The sequence below is a fragment of the Macrobrachium nipponense genome, chromosome 1 (assembly GCF_015104395.2).
Source record: "Macrobrachium nipponense isolate FS-2020 chromosome 1, ASM1510439v2, whole genome shotgun sequence".
Taxonomy (NCBI): Eukaryota; Metazoa; Arthropoda; class Malacostraca; order Decapoda; family Palaemonidae; genus Macrobrachium; species Macrobrachium nipponense.
The window spans coordinates 149,441,197-149,453,696 of record NC_087200.1 but is presented as its reverse complement, the minus strand read 5'-3'; the positions used below and the strand labels follow the sequence as shown (position 1 = coordinate 149,453,696).

Below are 12,500 nucleotides of genomic sequence, written 5' to 3'. Positions count from 1 at the left end.
GCTCTGCGAGAAAGAGCCCGTGCTGGCATAAGGCCAGCTAAATCTAAAACAATAACAAACGACTGGCGAGTCTACTCTCACCTCTGGATGTGAGCCTCACTTCATGAAAGGGACCGAAAGAAAGCAACTGCTCTTGAGACGAATTAGTTGCTGGTAAACAAGGAGTAAGAAGGTTGAAGCGCGTGGCCAAACGGTCAGTGTAAAATCAATGTGAAATATGTCAGAATGAGTTTGATCACGTGATGAGAAAAACGAATATCGATTGGTTTACGAAAAATGATTAATTACGAAATACTGGAAAGAGGAAGTGACTGGTGTGTAGACATAAGCCTGATGCATTTTCTGTGTACTCTATGAAACAGCCAAAGCCATGGAAGTCTTACGCACAAGAAGAATGGCACGCTTGATTCAGAAGCTGATAGATAGGATAAGGTGGCAGTACCTGGCGGCTTATTTCCCTTGAGACCACTCCCCCCCCCCCCCCCCCCCCTTATGAGCAGGTACCGCTTACTGCTTGAGTGCGTGCATCTGCAGATACATACACGTCTATTTGTAAAAAAGAAATAGCAAGTAAAAGAAAAGGTTGTGTCAGTAAAGAGTCAAAGGAAGACCAGGTGTTGAGTACTGAGGTGATGATGTCATGATGACTCGATTCAGAGCAGAATTTAGAAAAGCAATGAGAAAAGCATAAAAGAAGCAAAAGGATGAAAACTGGGGAACAGCTCAGCAACCTTTACCCCAAAAACCTTTTCCACATGGTTCAACCATCACATAATATTCGATCGATCCATTCATTCTCCTGCACTAACCGTTGCACCACTTCTTCCCGTCCCCATATTTCTCCCACTTTCAACTCTTCTTAAATAACAAATACAACGTCAACTCGACAGCCTAATGGCATAGTACTGCTCACTGAAGCCGGAGGCTGTCGCGTCGGGGGAGCGAATCTCCCGAGTGGGGAACCACTTCTCAATTATCATTCGCCTTCGGTATCATTTCCGAGGTAGAGCGACTTGGATATGAAACGACATTTGTAGCTTTACGTTTCTCAATATAAAAATTTCTAGGTGATATGATAAAAACTCAAATACTGTGTATGTATGTATGTGTGTATAACTGAATCACGAAGATATGGAACGTGATGAATGTATATACTATATAGGCAAATGTCGCGAAGGAAAGAAGTGAAACAACAGTGATTGCCAGGCCTTTCCACACATCGGTCCTTTACTAGCAGATCTACTAGTGAAGGACCGATGTGTCGAAAGGCCTAACAACCACACCGTTGTTTCACTGTTTTCCTTCGTGGCATTTGCATTTACACACACACACGCAAACACACACACACACACACACACACACACACACACACACACTATATATATATATATATATATATATATATATATATATATATATATATATATATATATATATGGTACAGAGAATTAAACTTTGCTGCTAAAGTAGTTTTTACAAATATATTTCATAACTTTACAAAAAGAATTTCTGTGAAATCACCTGTAAAATGAAACTTAGGATAAGAGCTAATAAAAAAGGGCAAGAAATAAAAAAAAAAATAAATAAAATGGGGCTGGGGTCGGGTTGGGGAAATTGTCAAATGCGCAAAGGATCCAAGTCAAAATGAGAAGAACTGGAATCATGGCAGAAGGTGAGTGAAGGCAACATCCTGCGGGACACAATCACGAGGAGGAGGACCGAAGGGAAAACGCAGCAGGAAATCTGAAGGGAACCAGAGGCCGAGAGAAGCTATCGGCTGAAACGAGGCCTCAAGAGCGCCACTGAGCAGGGCAGGAGACAGACGACCCCAACGACAGGGACGCTTGGCAAAGGCGTTTCATGAGGAGCCTGACGAATGGCGTCACTCCGCTCGGGGATAAGGACGACCTCTTCGAGGCCATCCCCTCTACTATAATAGGATGTGATGCAAATTCCTTGAAGTGACGGAGATCAGTCTGTCTGCAATTTACTACCTCTTATCCCCACACGAATCTGCGGCCAGATACGTCACTCACTGCTAGGTCAACAGAATTAGGACTCATTCTTAAGGCATTAGTGTTTATTTTAAAGGCACAATTACTATATTGGTCCTTCATTGTCCCCCGAGTGATCACGGCTCTGGACGAAAGTGCCACCATTAGCACTACGAGAGAGAGAGAGATTTATGTATCATATATGACTCGGATTACTCTCTGCATCAATGTACTCGTGATACTAAAAATTATATTCAGTGATGTTAGGCCCATCCAAAATATATAAAATGAAAAGGCACCAAATGCAGTATAAGTAAACCTTCAAAGATGGCATTTGCATGGTAAACATGACTGCAATAATGTTTATAAATATTTACAAAATTCTTAAACACTTGGGTAAACAAGCCTACAGGTAAACAAACCTAGAGGTTTATAAATAGGAAAAAAAGAGCGCAAGGAACATCGAGGAATCAGGCACGAAAGACGTCTCAAAGACCATGACACCAATAGCAGTGACGATAATACCAAATATATTATTGTCATCAACACTATTCTATCATTTAGTGTGACCTTGAACTTACAGCGCAGTCTTCCACATGTGGAAAGAGGAGGAGAAGACCCGAGAAAGAAGGAAATTAAAAAAATCCTCAAAGTAACACGCGTCTTCAAATGGAGAAACAAATCCACAGTTATGTAAATGTACGTATATCTAAATTTAAAAACAGCAAGGATAGCTTTCGAGAACCGAACAGATTCCCGAAAGCTATCCTTGCTGTTTGTAAATTTAAATATACATACATTTACATAACTGTGGATTTGTTTCTCCAAAGAAGGAAATACGAAGACTAGTAGTCATCATCTGCTAATTTGTCACAAAATAAAACGTCTATATGAAAAAAAAAAAAATAAATAAACACGGGAGGGGAAGTAAATGTCTGCATAATTATCAAATACAAGATAATGGAATAAACAGAAGCACGTTCAGCTCACGATCTAAGACAGCAACGACCCCAATGAATTAGCATGTCTGACAGTAGAGGTAACTGAAGCTCGTCCAAATATTTCGGTCACCTTCCATTCATTCGGTAGCGAATTCGAAAGCATCAAAGTGAAACCCCACTCTTGATCTGTTGGTGTTCGGGCCTTATCATGACACACAGCTGCCTGCAAGAGACTGATCATGTATGTTTGTTGCCACTTTGAGTACCTTTTGGATCTGCAGTGCATAACGCCTTGACCAGTAACTCATCACAGGCATAAAAAGGTCCCTAAAGAATTATTGCCAGCACTCAGTTCTCGGCGAGGAAGTCTAAACAAAAAGGCGCTGATAAGACCCTGTACAGGAGGATGAAAGCACAAGGACCAGAAAGCAGGAGGGGGAAGAGGACGAAACGATAAACAATGACTGTTTAAGGAGCGATTGAGCTTGAAACGGAGCAATCCCACCGACCCAAAACCTTGTCACATTTTTTCATCATTTTTTCCTCTTAAAATTTACAATAAAAACAGCTCTTTCTAGCTAATGATACTCAAAGCTATGAAGCAAAATGAAATAGACATCTCCCTCATACCTAAATGATTGGACGATTTCTTGCCGATTGTGCAAAACAGTCAGTGGCAGTAGCAACAGATAAACGAAGAAGCCCTGAGTCTACTAAGTTCTGTTGAAATAAGGGAAAATTTTCCATGATAATAATAATAAGTGAAGATCTGGCCGTCGCCAACAACAACAACAACAACAACAAAGATGATACCATAAACTAAACTGTCCAATAATGGCAGTACAGGAAATGACGGCGTCGGTATCATTTCATTTCTTGACTCTTCAGATATGAAGCCGACAACTCTCTGCGACGACACTTTTCAAATTCTAAGGAAACATGAAAAGTTACTTTTCCTGCTTGCATGTGCACAATTGAACTGTAGACTTCTACAAATAAATGTAAACTATCTTTTATTCATGTGACCTGAATCACCATTCGGGTATTCTCCGCCCGTTTAACAATATCAAGAAGAAATCCTACTTCAAGTCGAGAGAGAGAAAGAAAGAAAGCGCCCCTGACGCATTTCTTTCATATTAATATTTTCCCGTGAGCCAAGTCTTGACTGTGGCAGTCTACTTTACATAGAAATGACACCGAGTTACTTATGCGGCCCTTGTGAACTACGCTGTGATAAGATTGAGGAAAACGTTTCATGCAGAGCTGGGAGCTAATTGCAAACGTCCCGTAAAAGACAAAACTATTCCGTGATCCTATTCTTTACTGTGGTCACACACACACGAGAATTCTGATCAAAACATGCAAAGTTGGGAAGGAATGTTTTCCTGGTGACTTTATATTTCATAAAAACACACTTCTGGAGAATCACTTCCCAGTATTTTAGCGGGATATCCTCAACATGGACAGGGCAGGTGATCCCCCCCCCCCCCCCCCCCCCCCCCCCCCCCCCCCCCCCCCCCCCCCCCCCCCCCCCCGAGAGACTTTAAGAGAATTGTATCGTCTGTCCCACTGAATAATGAAGAGAAAGGTGTCAGAACCTTCCAGATGAAGTGACCGTCTTCTCTCCAAGGGCTGTGAACATCACACGCGGTCTTCCAAATATCTTACCTTTCATGGCAAAGAGATCGAGACGGGACGATTGTCCAAGACAAATCTAGTCCTGTAAGAAGAGAGTGCGGACGGACATCGTGTGTTATGGAAAATCCACATATTCGAGAGGGTGGGATAAATGATGCAGGAAATAAAATGGCAAGAAATGAAATAGTTGATCAAACTTGTCAACTTTCCATCAGAGTTTAGAGTCAGAACCTAAGTAGTCTGATGCAACAATGATCCATTTAAGCAACCTAAACTACTTCAAATACCCAGAACCACCGCACTCACATGGGGCGAGTTCAATACTTATAATTTTAAAGTGCAAGAGATCAAAGGATGGCTACAAAATAAGTCAAAATCTATATGAAAAAAGCAGACGAAGGGCACGTCCCAGAGACCACTGAAACAATACGAGCTGAACGCAGCCCCATTTGCCTTCATTTCTACAGCTTCATAAATTTGGTTACACTCTTCCAGGGCGACTTCATCCCTTAAGACCAGGCAATCCTTACATGAAGTGCAAGGGATAAATTGTCCTTTTCGGAATATTCTATCCAAAGTTCAAAGTTCATGAATGAAAACAGTCCTGGTAACACCACAAGTTGCGCACCTGAGTAAAATGCTTGGTATTTGAGAAGAAGGCATAAGCTCAGTGACATACTCAAGATGCACAACGTTTTGTAAGACAATGACAATCATAAAACATTCTTTAGGGCCGCTTCTTACACGAATTACTAAGGTAGATCGATAATAAAACTAATGTTCAAATGACGGGTAATTACCAGTGATTATGAGTTGTGTGTGTTCATGTGCGAGAGAGAGAGAGAGAGAGAGAGAGAGAGAGAGAGAGAGAGAGAGAGAGAGAGAGAGAGAGTTTCCAACTGTATATTGCTAGCGGTGGTTGACATTCATTCCAATAACTATTTTTCTCCCTAAGAAACTATGACATTAAACAGTCTATAAAACTCACAAGTTCACCAACCCAGCAATCATGACAGAATCACTCGAAAGCATTCGCCTGGCAAGCGAGAGGTGCTCCGAGGATACTGGGAAGAGGGAAATGAAGTCTTCTTGAATCTCGTTTTTCATCCGATGCCAGATGGCCGATATGAAAACGTGATGTGTGGGATCCGTAGAGTTTTCAACGTTGTCATCGGAGAGCTAATGATGTTTGCCATCGACTCATTATAATACATTTAAATGGAATAGGATTCGAGACGGAGTTTGTCGTACAATTTTCTGAGAAATTTTCAATCATTCATAAAGTTAAAAAGAAAAATCACAGGGTTCACCTCATTCCTGAGGCTATATATTTCAAACTTTGAAACCTAAACTCTCAAATAAACTTTAGATTATGGTGGTGTTTATCTGCACTTCAGCAACCTTTACTTAGATGGCGGTTGCGTGAATTCATAAGATCAAAAATGATTAAAAACTAAGCAAATGATTCCAAAAAGCATCTTGAACTGTGAGCTGTGTATGTCATCATTAGTGTTCAGAATACGGACAATAAAAACAGATATAGGTATGAGTTCAAAATCACGGATCAAGTTCCCAGTGCGAAGACAAGAATATAAGACTACATTCTATATCATCAACACTAATTAATGACACAAGTACGTACTAAAGAGGCTGACGAATGAGGAACAATGAAATGATATGAGAACGACCTCAGAGTCCCTCTTCAGAGGAGCCCAGAAGAGGAATAGACGTATAATACTTGAATGATTTGGGGTCGACTGAGTTGTGGCTAGTCCTCGATAATACAGAGCTCTAGTTCTCCCTCAGGGTCACCCCAATACAAACCTTAACTACTCAATTAGATTTTCTTCATTTAAAAATTACTTTATCACCTGACTTTCCATTCAACACAATTTTTATAAACAATCTGAAAAGTAGCCATATGTATTCTGTTAATGCGTTCATACATAGTCAAATATACCCCTGCGACTATTTGTAAATTTAGCCTGATTCTCCACAATATTAACAAGAATAATAAACGTGGAAGACAAACCTCAACTCACGAATCCTGACGAGAGAGAGAGACTCTTCCCACAACTCATTCATTACCTGCAAAAAGAAAGAGGAAAATTAGTGTTTCAGGCAGTTGATACTAAATTTCATACACAATACATACATACATATATATATATAATATATATATATATATATATATATATATATATATAGATATATATATATATATATTATATATATATATATATAATAATCGCGTGATCATCTAGACATGAATTAGTCTTAAATGTAGGTTAAAATATAGTTTTAATATAGTGTTGCCTATTTTTTCCTTAGAGCTATAACCAACCTACCTTTCGATATAATCTTCTCGAACTTATGACTTTCTTTCAAACATCCTGTTAATTAACAAGTGCACAAATAAAGAGGATTGAAAAAATGGCCAATTGTAATAGAGGCACTATTTCATTTCATTTACCAAGCAAATAATAAGAAAACGGCATCATTCCACCCAATAAAGATATAAAATAAAATACCAAGTTCCAATCCATAGAAGCTTCCCCAAATGATTGGTACGACTGCCAGATGTTCCTAAACAGTAAAATTAGAAAATACTTGATGGATACCACAGACTTCAATATAGTATTGCAATGATGCGACTTGCACATCACGACGATATACTCACCACTTTAACAAATATTTTTAAGATGATGTACACCTTTAACCGTCCTCTCCCCAATTATCGCACAGGCTAAGGCACAGGATAGTAAAGTTTCAGGACCATGAACCTCTTTCGTTATAAAAATACATATTTGTGCATATTGTCAGGTAAATATGCATGTTTCCTGCATAAAGCGCGTCATTTTGGCAACATCAATAACCAGTTTTTCATGACAACTTGGCCTGCCAAGCATTTCCAGTTGCTGCGCTTCTCCCTCAAACAGAAAATGGATTTCACTCAAGTGGGAAAGACCGGACGCATAAAGAAGCAAGAGGCGCAACAGATTGCAAACATCTCACGTTACACATCAGGCTCCCCAGAAATGAAGGTTCCATGAAATGATGAGAGTTCCAAGGACTTCGGCATCTAGACAACTAAACCCTCAAGGACCCAGGTACTTGTTATGCTCCTAAAAGTAAAACAAAGGTTAATCGACACAACAAATAAGGAAGCTCCACATTTCTTCTATACGGCTGATTTCCAGTGCCTCGGTCCCTAACAAAGCTCAATAAAATAAAACTGAAGAACGTTGACTTCTGGAATGCTGTTCTTACCACAAACGGTCCTGGAGGCAAAGATGTCACAATTCCTTCAAAATTCTCGGCAAGCCTTAAGTGATGCCAAAGTCCCTCCTGAATGCTGCCAAAAGCCTCACAAGTTGCCTAAATCTATCTTATATGTTGCCAATAGCCTTAGGTGAAGCCAGGTCCTTCTTATATGCTATCAAAAGCCTTAGATAACGCCAGTCCCTCAGAAATACTGATGAAAGCGTTGGATTATTCCACAATCCTTCTTATATGCCGCCAAAAGCCATAGCCTCTGTCGTGATATTTCTTGAATGCTGCCAGAAACCTTAAATGTTACCAGAATCCCTCTTGGAAGCTGCCAGAAGCCTTAAATGTTACCAGAATCCCTCTTGGAAGCTGCCAGAAGCCTTAAATGTTACCAGAATTCCTCTTGGAAGCTGCCAGAAGCCTTAAATGTTACCAGAATCCCTCTTGGAAGCTGCCAGAAGCCATAAATGTTACCAGAATCCCTCTTGGAAGCTGCCAGAAGCCTTAAATGTTACCAGAATCCCTCTTGGAAGCTGCCAGAAGCCTTAAATGTTACTAGAATCCTTCTTGGAAGCTGCCAGAAGCCTTAGAGTCCTAGACGATCCGCGATTCCCCTTGTTGAAATCCTTCTTAAATGTTGCTTGCAGTCTTAAATTATTCCACAGTCCTCTTAAAGCTGTGCAAGTCTTAGATGGAGCCACAATCCCTTTGAAATACTGTCAAAAGTCTTAGAGAATGATGCAACCCCTTTTAAACACTGCCAAAAGCCTTTGATGATATTATCTTAAATGCAGCCAACCAACGACGCCGAAATCCTGACATGATGGAAGTCCCTACACGATTCTGTAAAACTTATTAGATGTCACAGTCTCAGTGAAGCCTTAATCACAGGTGCAATCATTCGTGGGATAATCTATAAGTAGTGCCACAATGCGTCAGGGACATGGGCTGCTCGGCTACAAACCTACAACCACCTTAAATAAGTCAATAATTAAATATCACGCATTAAAAAATAACACACTCAGAGATCATGCCCAAATACTATAACATTTATATCATGCACGAGGAGTTCAGCCAGTCAGACACACTAGAATGACAGTAAACAATAAATGACCAGCTCAAACTTTGAAGCCACTGGGAAAGATCCTACAACAAAACAACTAAGGCAATACCATAAAGTGATACAATCCTCTGAAGGTAAAGAAAAAAATCGTGACGGGGTTAAGAGTGGCTAATTGCATTTGAACTTCATTCGAAATAAATGAGAGAGAGAGAGAGAGAGAGAGAGAGAGAGAGAGAGAGAGAGAGAGAGAGAGAGAGAGAATCCGCACATTTCTAAACAGAGGCAAAAATACACGAGACTTTCCGGGAAATGCGACGTACCCATCCACAGCCTGAACCAATGATGTAAAAAGAAGAAGAGGGAGGAGAGGAAAGCTGAAAGCAGATAAAGAGGGAGAAGGACTGGAGGGGAGAATGAGGAGGGGAGGGGAGGGGATGGGGAGGGGAGGGGAGGGGGACGGAAGGGAAGGAAGGAGAGGGGAATCAGTAGAGAGTATCTTGAGAGCCAATTGGCTGAAAGATTGACCGTAGGAGGAGCTTAGCAGGAAACTGGAATAATGAAGGCCTTTGATTGGTTGTGATCTAAAAAACACCTCCCTGGAGTTCGTTGGTGCAGGTGTTGCCTTTGCAACGGCACCTCCCTCCCTTTAGACTCACGTGCCCCTCCGATCGCTCGCCCCCAAGCGACCTTGGTCCTCCTCTCTTAGCCCGCGTCGTAACCCCATCGCGATCTCTACAGTTTAACTCTCTCTCTCTCTCTCTCTCTCTCTCTCTCTCTCTCTCCTCGGAATGAACGTCTCCAAAACCAACCAATCAACAACATCCCCCACCATCACCATCCTTCCCTTTACAGACAGTACAAGAAAATTCAACAGATAAGTTACAATGTTGAATTTGTGAGTGAGAGCAGCTTTCATTTGGAACTCGAAAAGAGCATGGCAGTCCCTTTTATGCTTATTGCAAGCAAGCGCATGGCCTTTTCTCGCACTGATATGTGCACACAAATGACATTCTAACTCCTATTCAAAAACATACGAGAGAGAGAGAGAGAGAGAGAGAGAGAGAGAGAGAGAGAGAGAGTAATAAAACAACGAAGACGTGTAAAGCAGCGTCTTGATAAATTTTCTTCATATTATTATTTAGAAGCAAAAATGAAAAATGGCGAAGAAACAAGGTATTCTCTGGCTGAAAGGAAAAAGATGACGTGATATATATATATATATATATATATATATATATATATATATATATATATATATATATATATATATATATATATAAACCTTCACAAGGGAGGAGAGTGAGGAGGCAAAGAGGCAGCATAAGAGAAGAAAGGAAGATAAAGACAAGACAAAAGATTATGCACAGAGGAGAAGAAGGGAAAAGGCTGTAAAAAGGTGTTGCAGGATGGAAAGGGGACCGAGTCAGGAGGAGCCTCTGTTCCGGAATCTTCCATGAAGGGTTTGGGGAATAGACTGGAAAATGAATGTTAAGGATTCATGTACGGGATTAAAGTAAATATAGAGGACATCAAGAAGATTAGGTGGGAACGTCACAGGAGGATGACATGAGATATTAGAACAGGATTCTGGAGAAGGCTATAAATCCATAACACAGAGAGAGAGAGAGAGAGAGAGAGAGAGAGAGAGAGAGAGAGAGAGAGAGAGCACGTGGGTGGTGAGGTCACTGTCATCAGATCAGGGAGCTTCCCAAGAGATATTGCAGGACGATTAAAAAGTCGATGATGATGCATGGAAGGAAAACAAAGGAGATTCACATCAAATACGAAATAGCACTGACAAGAAATACTGGAGGCGTATTCAGAAAGGATTAAAATAACAGAAACATAAGAAAGTTTCAGACAAGATCATTGAATATCAACGAGATTAATCCGAAAAAGAAAATTAAGATGAGATACTAAAGGGGAGAACAAGAGACAATCGAGGGGATTAATACTTAATACGAGAACTTTCTTAAAGTCTCAGTAGTTAAAAAAAGTATAATACGAAATACGGGGTTATCGACAGAAGGGGGAGGTAGGGAGGGTACAATGACAGAAATCAGAGCAAAGGAATAACAAGAGAATCACAGAGGAGAAGAAGACCCGGGAAAGGGGTAGAAGGAAAAGAAGGGAACTTTCACAAGAAAATGCAGCTTTGGTTTAAATCAGACACTGAAAGCCGAGACATATATACGAAAAGGGAATTTACGCAAAGGAAAGAGTAAATGACAAAAAGAGCTTCTAATGTGCATGAATGCAAAGAAAAAGACAAGATGACGTGCGGATAAAAGTCGAAATGAACAGGGGAATAATAAGTAAAAGGGGAGAATCTATTTGAAGTCGGGCTTAGGCAAGAGCGTGGATGAAGGGAAAATGAACATGTCGACGTCCGAGAGAGGCTGAGGTCAAAAGAATAGGTCAAAATCAGAGCATGGCTGAGACTGGAGTGAACATGGTGAAGGTCAGAACGTTGCTGAAAGTCAACTTCATAAGTCACTGTCAGAGCAAGGCTGAAAGTGTAGCTCAAATTCAAATGAACGTGTCAACGTCAGCGGGTGGCTGAGAGTAATATTAATGTCAATGTTAGATAGTGGTTGAAAGTAACACGAATCCATTAAAATCTGTGTACGACTTAGAGCAAAACGAGTCTGAACGTCAGAGCGTGGCTGAGTTGCGACTACTTCAATGTCAGTGTGTTGCTGAAAGTCAACTGATCCCGTTTACGCTGAAGTTTGGCTAAAAGTCAAATTCATTTGTCAACGTCATAGCAATGCTAAGAGCACTGAATAGGCAAACGCGAGAGCATGGCTAAAAACCTGAACAGAGTAAGGTCAGAGCACAGATGAAAGTCAAATGAAAGGGAAAGTACCAGAACGTGGCTGAGAGTAAAATGAACAAGTAAACGTCCCATTGGCTAAAACCAAAATGAACTCATGACGGGATCGTTCAAAACAAAAATCTGGGAATGTATACACAAGACTAACTCGCCTATGTGTCATATTGGCACCACAATGTACGAGGTCAGTGATGCTGAATTGTGAAGGAAGAAAACGATGTTCATCACCCACTGGATATCACTGGGTTAGGTGGAATTCCTAATGAGTGAGTATTTGACAGACACCGAGGATCAGTATAAATGAAAACTGAGGGGTGGAACCACTTGCTATTGATGTGAATATTTGGAGGAATTTTGTTCTATGAAGGTCGTAGGGCTCCTTACCGCTGTGGGAGGGGGGGAAAGGATTAAAATTCGTAGCAAAAAAAATGGCTCTCCTTAGGAATAAGCAGCAGAAAGTTTATGTAAATACACAGTAATTAAACTACTGAAGGTAAATAAAGTTAGAATAGAAGAGCAATGGGACGGAGGAGGGTTGACGGTCATTGACGGAAGGGTTTCAGATATCGGAGTTACAAGAACATCAAAAGGATGGAAGATCGATAAGAAAGAAAAAGATTAAAATGAAAAGAAGCTTCAAAATAAAATGATGAGATTTAAGATGACTAATGGAAATGATAACAAATAAAAGGGCAACTTCACGACAGAGTATAACAATAACGCGCGCAGGGAGTAAAGAGGAAGAAAGGGACAGGGAA

The 12,500-nt window shown here is 40.6% G+C and overlaps 1 protein-coding gene across 8 annotated transcripts in view; it reads right to left on the bottom strand.

Moving 5' to 3' along the window:
• LOC135219751 (uncharacterized) overlaps nucleotides 1–12,500 on the bottom strand; it is a 240,489-nt gene that overhangs the window by 96,822 nt on the left and 131,167 nt on the right. For 4 of the 8 annotated variants that reach the window (XM_064256791.1, XM_064256795.1, XM_064256792.1 and 1 more), the window contains one exon: nucleotides 6,606–6,661. The exons of the other annotated variants lie outside the window; for them this stretch is intronic. The gene's annotated coding sequence lies outside the window, so the exon portion shown is untranslated. The remainder of the gene's footprint in view (nucleotides 1–6,605; nucleotides 6,662–12,500) is intronic. 8 annotated transcript variants of the gene reach the window in all.